Consider the following 12,022-nt stretch of genomic DNA (forward strand, 5'->3'; position numbering starts at 1 on the left):
TAAAGTGAATTATTTTCCAGAATAGCGAAACAGAGAAAATGTGATCCATAAATTGACTTCTTTGTTCTGCCAATTGACTAAGTGACACTAAGTCATCTCTAAGTGCCTGAAGAAAATAAAAGGCATTTCTTCTGCGAAGCTGATGAACAATTAGGCAATTGTAAAGTACTGAACTACAAAGTGGGGAATGTGATATAATATTGTTTTATGTGTCTCCTCTCCTTTTCGCTTTTTATTTTTATTTTTGGAAAAAAGGCTTGCAGCAGATATTTTACTCTCCCTCCTACTCACTAGCTTTTAAAATAATCATGAACATTTGCTGTGGCTAACATAGAGGCATACAAGCCACGGTTCAAACACAGAAGTTGTTTTCTAAGTCAACCGGCACACTGTTTGGGGGAAAATGCTTCTAGGCTTTTCAACTTTGTGCAAAGTTCAAAAGGTCGGATAAGTAGTTCCAGATTTCACACCCTGCAACGACTACGAGCTTTTCATGTTGGGCGATGTATATTGTACACTCCTATTTGCAATATTCATTTGCTTTCAAATTCAGCTGCAGTGGTTTATAGGGGGTTCTTTCTGATACTACAAAGGCTCGGAAAGATGCCAGTTATGGAGGATTGTCCTCAGGTGATACACAACGGCGCAGCTCTTTTTATCAAGCTAATGCTAACAAGAGGCGTGTGGTATGGAATCACATGAAATCACATACTTGTAAAACTTCTGCACTTCACTGATGTGGTGTGTGTGTGTGTGTGTGTGTGTGTGTGTGTGTGTGTGTGTGTTATGACATCTATATATGTTTGTTGAGGGTAGACTACCATGGAAAACAACATGACTGATATGCATAACGTAACCCTTCTTGTTACAAACACAGAAATAGAACAAATAGACAAATGTTCTTGTTCCACAAGTGAACTGAAGTTAACTGATGTAGGATTAGTCCTCAGACTGCTGGACACTGACTACAGTTGAAGAGGCCAGGGCAGGGATTACAACACTCACAAAGACAAAGCAGAGATGTCCTAAGGTTAAATCACTTTGGGAGGTAAACAATATTGCAAATTTCAGACAAATAGAAAGGTAAAAGTATATAAAGAAAATTCTAACAATTCAATAGTAGCTCAACAAAAGGAAAGCATAAAAAGCAAATATGAAGCGCAGTAAATTAAAAACTCAATGTAATATGAATAAGTCCAAATAACTAGTAATTATAATAAGCAAACTTAACCAATACAAGACATCTCAAAACTGAATTCAAGTGATATTACAATAAGAGAAGACATAGAAGCTAAGACCAGGAAGGAAGGAATCATACTAGGACCAATTCATTTTTGTTTGTTTGTTTGTTTGTTTGTTTTCTTCAGAGCAGGAGAAGTTTCCCAGTGAAAAAGGCCCATAATAAAAAAACAAAATACACACATGCCCAAGTACATAGAACTTTGGACTATTGAGGGAAAATAAAAAATGATTCAAGGGTCTAGGTTGAGGATTTTGTATTTTATTACTTTAGGGCAATTAAAAGTTTAAAATATTTAAAGAAATGAAAATTCTCCTCAGTTCAAATGGAATAACCATCCTTCACTTTGTCCGTCCAAAAGGAAGCAGTCTAAAACCTCAGGAGAGTGCTCAGGGCAGCTGAAGCCCAATAAGTAAATGGAGTACCACCGAACAAGCACTGAGTTCACAGGTGTCTTTCTTTGCTGGCCTGGATTTCAATGCAACCTGCAACCCCACACTGCACACCACAGAAGTTCAGAAGACACTCCCTGCGTGGAGTTCCCATTGTGGAGGCAAAAGCCCAGCTTCCTGCCAGGACGTAGTTTCTAGCAGTAGGAAACTGTAGAAGATAACAGAGATAAAGAAGCCCAAGGAAACAGTCCCCAAAGTTGTACATAAACCCAGGCTGCACACCTGTGCTGCTCATGCATGGTTGTGACACTGAACCCCAGAAGACTTTGAGAACAGGACTGTAGCTCCCACTGTGGCCTAGGCCCAGACAAGCCACTGGGGGTGTCTTGGGGGAATAGTACAGCAAAGTGTTTATGATCCACCTACTATTACAAGCACAGTATCAAATGCAGGACTTGTAGATTGCACCTAACTAGCTTGTTTGGTAAAACAACAAGCAAAGCAAGCAATCAAAGTTTAACATTCAGTATAGTATTTCAATAAGGCCCAGAGTTTCTTAGCATGATACTTAAAAAGGCAAGGCTACAATACAAAATTGCTTGACCTACAAAGAATCAGAAACATTTTACCATCTCACTTGGAAAAAGACATGAGAGCAATTACACCATAGAGACAAAACTACTGAAATTATCAAACACTTTTATATAGCTATAATAACCATGTTCTAGGAAGTAAGAGCAAGCACATTTAAAACAAGAAAAGACAACAACCCTTAACAAGGACATAATAAATATTTTAAAGATGTACACTTTAGAACTGGAAAATTAAATAACCAAAATAAAAATTTCTATGAATGGACTCAGTAGTATAATGAAGTTTGCAAGGCAAGATTGGATGAACTTGCAACTAGGTCAATGGAAATTATCCAATGTGGACTACAGAAATATGCTTTTTAAAAATAATGACTCAGGGACCTGTGACACAATAATAAAAGATTTAATATTAATTTAGTTATATTCCCAGATATAGGTAAAAATGTGCAGAACAAAATATTTGAAAATACAGTGGACAGGTATCTAAAATTTGGAGAAAATGTAAACTTAGCAAAATGTTAGCTCAGCAAAATCCAAAAATAACATATTTAGTGAGGCCAGTACTATTAAATACCAAAACCAGACAGAAAGCTAATACAAGAAGGAATATTTCCCCTTAATAGCCCTTACAAACATAAATACAAATATTCTCAAAAAATATTTGTAAACAGAATTGACTGATACATAAAATGTAAGACATATCATGACCAAATGCAATTTTCGTACTAAAACTAGTTCAGTGTTTGAAAATCTGTCAATCTAATCTATGATATTAACAGATTAAGAATGGAAACTACATGTTTAGATTCCACTGATATGAAAAATGTATTTGGCAAAAATTCAACATATGTTCATGGTGAAACATAAAGTAGAAATAGGAAATAACTTCTTTTTAAAATTGATTTTATTGGTACACTTTAGGTATATAATATAATGACATTCATAACTGGAAATTTGTACCCTTACATGATATATCTTTCCCTATTCCCTGCCCTCCCTTCACCCCCTCCTCTCCTCACTATTTACAAAGACTTTGTTTCCATTTTTTCATTTTCTCATATTAATTCCATTCCCTTCTTTCATTTGCTCTGCCCCTCCCACTTCCCCTTCCCTTTTGCCCCCTTTCCTATTTAACGCCAAGACCTATCATGTAAAGTTTCAAGATCCCAATGATAAATGTAACTGTATTGTTTTCTTTAAATGTACCAATAAACTTAATGAATAAAAAGAAGATAACTTCTTTAACCTGACAAAAATCACCTACAAATAAAAACACAGCTAATATCATACTAAGAAAGATTAACAACTTTTGTCCTAATTTTGGAAAAATGAAGTTATTCAGCCTCATTACTCTTAAGCAACATGGGACCAACCACAAGTATTACCCAATACAGTAGGGTAAGAAAAAGCAAAAGTCGCACAAATCAGAAAGAAAGAAATAGAATTGGTTAATGAGAATATCAAGATCAGGGGATCCAAAGTCAGTATGGAGGATCCTATTTCTATATGCTGGCAATAATAGAAACTAAAATTAAAAACAGTGCTACCAAAATGTCTTACAACATATGAAATGCTAACTGCGACAGGCAGGATTACCATCACCCACGATGTTCGCCCCATCCTCTGCCCCTGAACTAGGAATATGGTACATCACATGACAGAGGAGAATTAGGTTACTGCCAGATATTATCTTAGACCATCGAGATAGGCCTACATAATCCCAGCAGCCTTAAAGCGGGAGGGGTAGAAGAGAAGAGAGAAGTACTAGGACACTACTCACAGAAGACACAGAGACGGTGAGTGTTGCTGGTCACAGGGATGATACCAAAAGCCAAGGAATCTGGAGAGCCTCCAGGAGATGGAAAAAACAAAGAAAATAATTCTCCCTTAGAGCTTCCAGAACAGCATGTAGCCTCATCGGTCCCTTAATTTCTTTAGTAGATTTCTAACCTACAGCATTATAACAGATTTGTGTTGTTTTATGCCACTGTATCTATAATGACTTGTTACATCAACAATAGAAAAGTAATACAAATTAATCTGTAAGCTGGACTCAATTTTAATTGAAAGTGGCAGGACTGTTTATAGATATATATAAGATGGTTGTAAAATACACATAGAAAAGAAAAGGAACTAGAATACCTAAAAATGTTTTTTTTGAAAAAAGTAAACATTAAAAGAACCATGGTGTTCAGTTTGTCTGTAAAGCCATAGTCACGGAGACATGAGAGGGGATAGACAGAGATCAATACTTTACTAGAGAGTCCAGACCTAGATCACACCAGTACGGAGAACTGGTTTAGACAATGTGCAAACATTATTCAAAGGCAAGTGTATCCAGCACAGTCCATGGAACAGTTAGATATCTGCTGGCCTAAAACAGGGTAAAGCAAAACAAAACTTCGTGGCAAACATTTAATTTATAAAAACTAAATGAAAAATTGATCAACTATCTAAATATAAAATATGAATGACAGTCATCCAAAAACAATGTAGAATTCAAACATAATGATGGAGAATTCAGGAAAAAAAAAGTGTGGGACTTGACATTAAAGCTCAATTGATCAAAAGAAAATATGATAAATTAAACCTCATCAATATTAAAAGCTTTTGTTCTGTAAAAAAAATTTATCAACTAAATTGAAAGAAGCTACAGACTGCACAAAAACATTCAGAAACACAGCAAAATGCTTGTGTAAAAAGGCTTCTCAAGTACAGCCCAGGGTCAAAATGGACAAAATTTAAACTATTCTTCATAAAAGAATCTCTCTAGATGGCAAATCATCACATGAAAAGATGTTAGATGTTATTTGCCATTGAGGAAATGCAGATTAGAATTACATTTAGACACTACTCTATACCTGTAAAATGAATACTATGAAAAGCTTCCAATACCAAGGGCGGATGAGAATGTAGAAAGCAGAGGGACTTTCACACATCACCGGTGTGAATGCAAAAATGGTACAGCTGCTGTGAAGAAGAATTTGGCAGTTACTCATAAACTACTACCTACTACATGTCCCAGTACCTCAGGAAAGGAGGACTTGCATTCTAAAAAGTATTTGCACCATGTCCACACATAGCTGTTTTGATTTGGAAGCAGCTCAAACGTTTACCAATGGTGACTGGATAAACACATATGGCGTTACAGTGGAATACTACTGAGCAATAAAAAAGGAACGAACACTTTACAAGTTTCCAAGACAGGAGTCGCAAAGTCAGAGTGAGAGATTGGGGTTCTCATAAGGGAGTGAAGAAGTCATAAACGGTCTCAGCAAATCCAGGTACCTCGGGAATGTTTCTTCCTTCTAGGATGCCTGGTCTCTTCTCACCCTTTAGCAGTACCTGCAGTGTTTTCAAAGTTGCAAACTGCCAAGACCTTTCGCTCACAAGTGGCCCTTCAGACTTAGAGACATCCACATGTTTTAGCCCCCCCTTTTTTTTAGGAAAGATTGGGCATTAGCTTATTGGAAGAAAAAAGTGTGCTTTGCTTTCATTTTTATCTTGTGCAAGTAAATAGCTGCTAGTCAGCATTGGCTCAGGGCCTCATGACTGCCCAGTAGTTATCATCAGAGGAATTTAGGTGCTGACAATTTTAATGCATTCGGTGTTTGTTCTGGAAGCTGAGAAAATAAGGTAGGCTTTAAAAACACAGAAAGAAAGCAGATGGCAGTGGTAGTAAGGAGGGAGAAAGTGTAGGGATGGGAAGAAAAGGGAGCAGGTCCCTAAGGGCCCGTGCCTAAGATAGAAGACCTCTCGGAGGATAGTTGCTACATGAACACAAACTGACCTGGGAATGTTGTTATGTGAGGTCTGGTGAATGCCCAGCCAGCACCTGAGTGAGTACCATTCACTAAGAAGCCCTGCTGCTGAGTAACTCCGTACCAGACATATCATACTGGATTCTCCAGGCCTCTCCTCCAGCTTCTGAGTTGCACTCTTTGCTGGTGATAGCATTTAGGACAATTCAGGGAGGGTGGCGCCGGTACAGTGGTGTCTTCCCACCGTCTGGCTGCCCCTGCCTCCCTCCCTCCTCTCTCTCTCCCTTTTACCAGCAAACAGTAGGCAAGAACTGGCAGGACCACAGTGTGCTAGCACTGGGAATAAAGTCTCATCCGCCAAGGGGGAAGTTGAGGGTTCCCAGCTTTCTTGATGCACGGCCAAGTGACACGAGTTGTGCTACCAGATGGGTATAGCGAGGTTTTCACAATAGGAGCACAGATGTACATGAAACAGCCACGTGGGACTTGAAACATTTCATCTGAATAATCCACAGAGGTGAATTTCTTCTCTACCTCCAAAACTAGTGAAACAGGGAAATCTTTCTTACATACAGCAAAAATACTTTGAAGTCGTTATAGCAATGAAATGTGTTTTCTCCTTCGGTAACATGAGACAGGCAAGGAACATGGTAGCTACAAACTGGGACCTGAGGACTTTGTCTCACAACCTCCCCAGCTACCTAAACAGTCACTTCGTACCTTCACTGCATGTTTTGTGAAGCAACACCAACTTCGATGTTTATTTATTTATTTTTTCCCTCATTCCATTTAATGGTACCTTTTAGGTATACAGTACCGTTACATTCATCATTGGAATCTTGTACCTCTACATGACAGGTCTTGGTTCTCATTTTTTCCCCTTGTCCCTGCCCTCCCTGCACCCCCTCCTCCCCTTCCCATTTACAAACATTTTATTTCCCTTTTTTTTTTCATTTTCTCCTATTTCTTTCTTTCCCTTATTACCTTTCCCCTACCCTTCCCACTTTCCCTACACCTTTAGCCCTTTTCTTCCTAGTTCACATTGTCAATTATCTCATTAGGATCTTATGTACTATTAGAGTTTGTTCACAGCAGAGAAACTATTCGGTATTTACACGTGTGTGACTTATTTATTTCACTTAGGAGTATCTCCTCAATAGCCAACTTACATGTTTAAAAATGGCTACCTGACTAAACTTCAGCTACTTAGTAATTCCTCCTGCGATCTCTTTGCTTGTTGTGCAGGTAGGTCAGATTCGCAGTTGAGAGGACCGCAGAATAAATAAAAGGAGAAAAGATATTTGTCTCATCACTTAAACAAATTAGAATTTCAGGCACACAGGGAGTTCTCATTTTCATTTATTTATAACTATTAGAAATTTTTTTCAAGATTTGGCATCTTTTAAATTTTGGATCTAATCATAAGTTAGTTTGAGATAAGCCTCAATATGGAAATATTATGAGGCTTTTAGCATCACCTGGCTTAACAAATAAACGTTTTTCAAGAGGTTTAATCAATTGTCTCGTAGGATAAATAAATCCTGGAAATAAAAATAAAGACTCTGATGCTTTTGGTTCCATGTGAAAAATTTGTTACTCAATTTGAAAAGTAACTTTGTTTTTCTATTACCATCTTAGAATAAAGCCTGTCTGCCTCATCTGCCCGAACAGGGTCAGCAAGACCAATTTGCAGGAGGGGCCCTGAGTGCTGATGGAAATTGGTACTTGCTCTTTCCACATCGCATCTGTTTCTGCGACAGCATTGGATTCAGAAATTAAGCACAGCAGGAAGGAAGATCTTGCATAGATTCAAAACACATTGCATAGCTTGACATTCTAGCCTGCTTTAAGTAGGAGAAAGGCCAAGAATTCCTCTAGTGTGCTTAGAGGAGATGAAGCAGTGTGCATCCTCCTCAAAAGAACATTCTTCCCCCAAATTGGCCAGCAGCTTATCATTCTCACCAGAACACGTAGGGTCCTAAGATTATTTCTAGTGTTTCAAGAGAATCGATGTCTTGGCTTTAAAACACCATGACCTCTATCTCAACAAAGTGCTGTTGGTGACACCAAATTTACAAAATGCGGAAAACAAAATGTATGTGCCTGAGACTTAATACTCAGCTCACATCCATGTTAAACCCCCCAGGTGAGTACACGGTCAGCATCTAGATGCATCCTCCTGCCTCTTCTAACTCAAATGTGTCTGGAAACAATGAAGTTTATTCATTTATTCATTTATTAGTACCAGGGATTGAACTCGGGACCTTGCACTGTGCCACCGAGCTAAATGCCCTGCCCCTGAAACGCTGACGTTTAGGAAAGCATAGTTTCAAGCTTGCTACAGATAATATCTCAGTGGGTATATAATTTTATTTCTGGTTTCCTTAATGCAACAGTGAGGTTACAGATGTGCTGCTGCTGCTTTAGAATGGCCCGTTATACAAATGCTCACAATTTATTTATCCAGCCTATTACTCCCGGGCTGCTGGTTTTGGCCGTACATATAGTAAAATGTTATACCTGGGATGTTTCTGCTTCTTGGGTATGATGAATGAGTCTGCTATGAAAGCTGATCGACACCTTTCTTAGGCGCGTTCATTCTTATGCCTAGGAATGGAATTGCAAGGTTGCCTTAGAAGACATTTCAAAAGGTTATCCAGTTTGTTTAAAGTACTTGACACTCCAGCCATGATTGAAGAGAATTTCCGGTTTCCCCACGAGTTTGGCAATACTTAGTGAGGTCATTGTTGCACTGTAAGCTCCGCTGTTTTATGAGTTTGGAGTGTGTAACATGGAAGCTGACATACTTATGTGGCTATGAAACATTGTGCGATGGAGTATTGATTTTGTGTTTTCTGATTATTAATGATGTTAAGCATCTTTTCATGTTGATCGATGTAAAATGTCTGCTCAAATATGTTTTATATATTTCTGCTGGATTTTCCATGGTTGTCTTATTGCTTTGACATGTTTTACATGTTCAAAATGCAAGTCTTATGACCATTATATGAATGTAGTTTTTGACACTAGGGTTTACATTTTTACTTTCTTAAAAGAGTCTTCTGATTAATAATTCTCTGCATTTTAGCAGAGCAGAAATGACCAGACTCTTTTTCTCTGTCGTTAACACTTTTCCTGTCTCATTTATAAGCATGTGCCTATCCTAAGATCATGAAGACAAGCTTCTGGTTTTTTTTTCTCTAGAAGCTTATGATGTCATCTTTAGATGTATAACCAACCTAATTTAATTTATGTCTATGGGACCAACTGAAATCAAGCTACATTTTTCCCCATATGGACTTTTAATTATGCACATCATGATTTGTTAAAAACATGATCTTTTACCTTCTGCTCTATACTCATCTTTGTAAAAAAAAATGTCATTGAATATCATGAGTCACTTTCTTAATTGCTAATTCTTTTTTCTCTGGTCCATTTGTATATTCTTTTGCCAATATTACACTGGGTTAATTACTGTGACTTCATAATAGAAATCTATATCTGCAGAGTAATTTATCAATTTTTTCCTTCACACTGTCTGGGCTGTTCCTGGAGTTGATGATTAACATACATATTTTAGAATAGCTTGTCAACTCTCGGGAAAAACCTCCTGAGAGTTGTATAAGGGTTGTGCTGAAACTGCAGATCAATTTGCAGAAAATTGACATCTTTACTATGTGAGTTTTCTATGAACTTGAAGGATCCACTTGTTTATGTCTTTTTAATTTCTCTCAATAATTTCTTGTAGTTTTCACTAGGGAGATCTTACACATCTTTATATATATATATATGTCTAGGTATTTTATTTTTATAAGCTACTGTAAATGTTATCATTTGTTAGAATTTCATTTTCTACTTATTGCTTATATGGAAATATAATTCATTTTTACATATTGTCTAACATCTGGAAGCCTTACTAAATTCATTATTTTATTGATTATCCACATTTTATTTATACATTCTTTATAACTTTGTACACACAGGATCATACTTATGTATGAACTGTGGCAGTTTTATTTTTCTTCTTCTCAGCTCTTAGAATTTTAATTTATTTAGCCTTATTCCATTGTCTTGGAACTTCAACATAATACTGAATAGATCAGGTGGAAAGTTTTCAATATTTCTAAGTATAAACCTATAAATATTCAACATTTCTCGAAGTTTGACATTTCCCTTAAATCCGTTTTAAATACACTTATCATAAAAGCTCCTTTTCACTTATCATAAAAGTCTTATCATAAAAGTTCCTTTTTATTTTCTAGAGAAGAATTTTTATCACAAATAAATATGGAATTTCATTTTATGAATGAACTTTCTAATGTATATAGAATTGACTTTATTTTGTTTTATATTAATTTGCTTAATATCTGAAATTGACTTGCTTCAGCATATGAAATTCCAGAGGTAAATAAACTTTTGTTATGCTTTCTTATGCATTTTGAAACTTTTAGATTCTGTTTAATAAATTGGCAAGGAGGAAGGTCTTTGCATTTATGTTTATGAAATGTGGGCATTTAATATTTCTGTGTTGTAAGATCATTATCTGATCCCATAAAATGAGTTGAGAATTGTTCCATTCTTTTCTGCTTTATTTTGCTTTATTCTGTTGTATTTGGAAAAGATTAGTGTTAATTCAGAAGGGAAGCCATGTGGGCCTGGAAGTCATGTTATGGGAAAGTTTTGAGTCCCAAATTCAATTTAAATACTAAAAGATGTGATTTCTGAATTATATGGTAAGCATATATTTAGGTTCACAAGAAATGGCCGCTCTCTCTTCCAAAGGAGCAGTGCCATTATGTTTCTCTACCAGCACTGAATTAGAATTTCTGTGGCTCCAATTTCTTGACAGCAGTTGATGTCGGAATTGTGGGTTTTTTATTAGAATGGTTATTCTAATAAATAAGTGTGTGTAGTTTCATTGTTTAAATTTGCATTTCCTCAATGACAAAGATGTAGAGCATCTTTTCATACAAACAGGCATATGGGATATCTGAGTATTTTTAATATATCTTTGGTGAGAAGTCATGTAGACCTGTGGTCCATTTTTTAATAATATGGATTTCTTTTTATGGAATTTTAAGTGTTTTTTGCTGCTGTTTGCTTTGGCTTGTTTAGTTTGGTTTTCATTTATTTGCAATAACAACCCTTAATCTAAGCATGATATTCAATTTTCTCTAAATTTTAGCTCATAAAAAGGCAAAATGATAAGCGTAGGTTTAAAGTACAGCCTAGCCACATCTAAAACTTCCTCCTAACCCTTGTGAGGGGGTGCAGAGGAGTGAATCTGGATGCCTGCTATGAACCATGAGCTGTCTGCTAGAGCAGGTCCACATCTGGACATCTGCAGCCACAGCGTCTTCTGTAACCGTGGTGGTGTAGGCCATACTGAGCGGAAGCCAAGTCAAAGCAGTTGAAATGCTTCTCGCATGTCAGAAAAAGGTGAAGCAACGGACTTCAACCCAACTTGTGCACTGCTCTTTGGAACCAGCTGACCCGGAGAACCAAGAATGGCCTATTTACAGCCAGCTATAATACCAGATACGAGGCAATCCCCTGAGAGGTTGAGTGCTATGCTACACGATGTGCTGTATTTCCCCAGTCAAAGAATAATGTTTAGAGCTTTTTCTTTAATAGCCAGAAACAGAAAAGCACATGTCCAAAAAGTCAAAAGCAGAAGCGCCCTTTGTTACTAAGTTCTCCTCAGCCCAGATTTTGATTTGCATCCTCACTTTCCCAGGCTCTTCTAACAGAAGAGTTTCATTTTCACAGGAGGTGAGATTGAGTCGCTCTTTAGCAGGCAGAAAGGGCCCGAGTCTGTTGTTCTCTACTTAGCTGTCTCTCGTTCAGAGAAAGCAGAAGGTGGAAAAAGAAGATGCTGAGTAAATGAGGAGCTGCATCAGTGCTGGGACTATTTTACCTTGAAATAATTCCTCAGCCTTCCCTTGCTGTGCTCTGACACGTGGCGTCCATCTACCTTGAAATATGGAAAATCCAAAGCAGTGAATTCGTGCACTGATGGTGCAACTGCCAAGAGTC

At 37.2% G+C, this 12,022-nt stretch overlaps 1 long non-coding RNA gene across 2 annotated transcripts in view; it reads right to left on the bottom strand.

Annotated features, from left to right (window-relative positions):
- Positions 1-7,540: 7,540 nt before the first annotated feature.
- Positions 7,541-12,022, bottom strand: part of LOC104871309 — a 138,555-nt gene continuing 134,073 nt past the window's right edge. For both annotated transcript variants that reach the window (XR_782814.2, XR_782813.2), the window contains exon 5: positions 7,541-8,593. This is a non-coding gene — a long non-coding RNA (uncharacterized LOC104871309). The remainder of the gene's footprint in view (positions 8,594-12,022) is intronic.

The sequence above is a fragment of the Fukomys damarensis genome, unplaced genomic scaffold (assembly GCF_012274545.1).
Source record: "Fukomys damarensis isolate Sample0158 unplaced genomic scaffold, DMR_v1.0_HiC HiC_scaffold_3, whole genome shotgun sequence".
Classification (NCBI taxonomy): domain Eukaryota; kingdom Metazoa; phylum Chordata; class Mammalia; order Rodentia; family Bathyergidae; genus Fukomys; species Fukomys damarensis.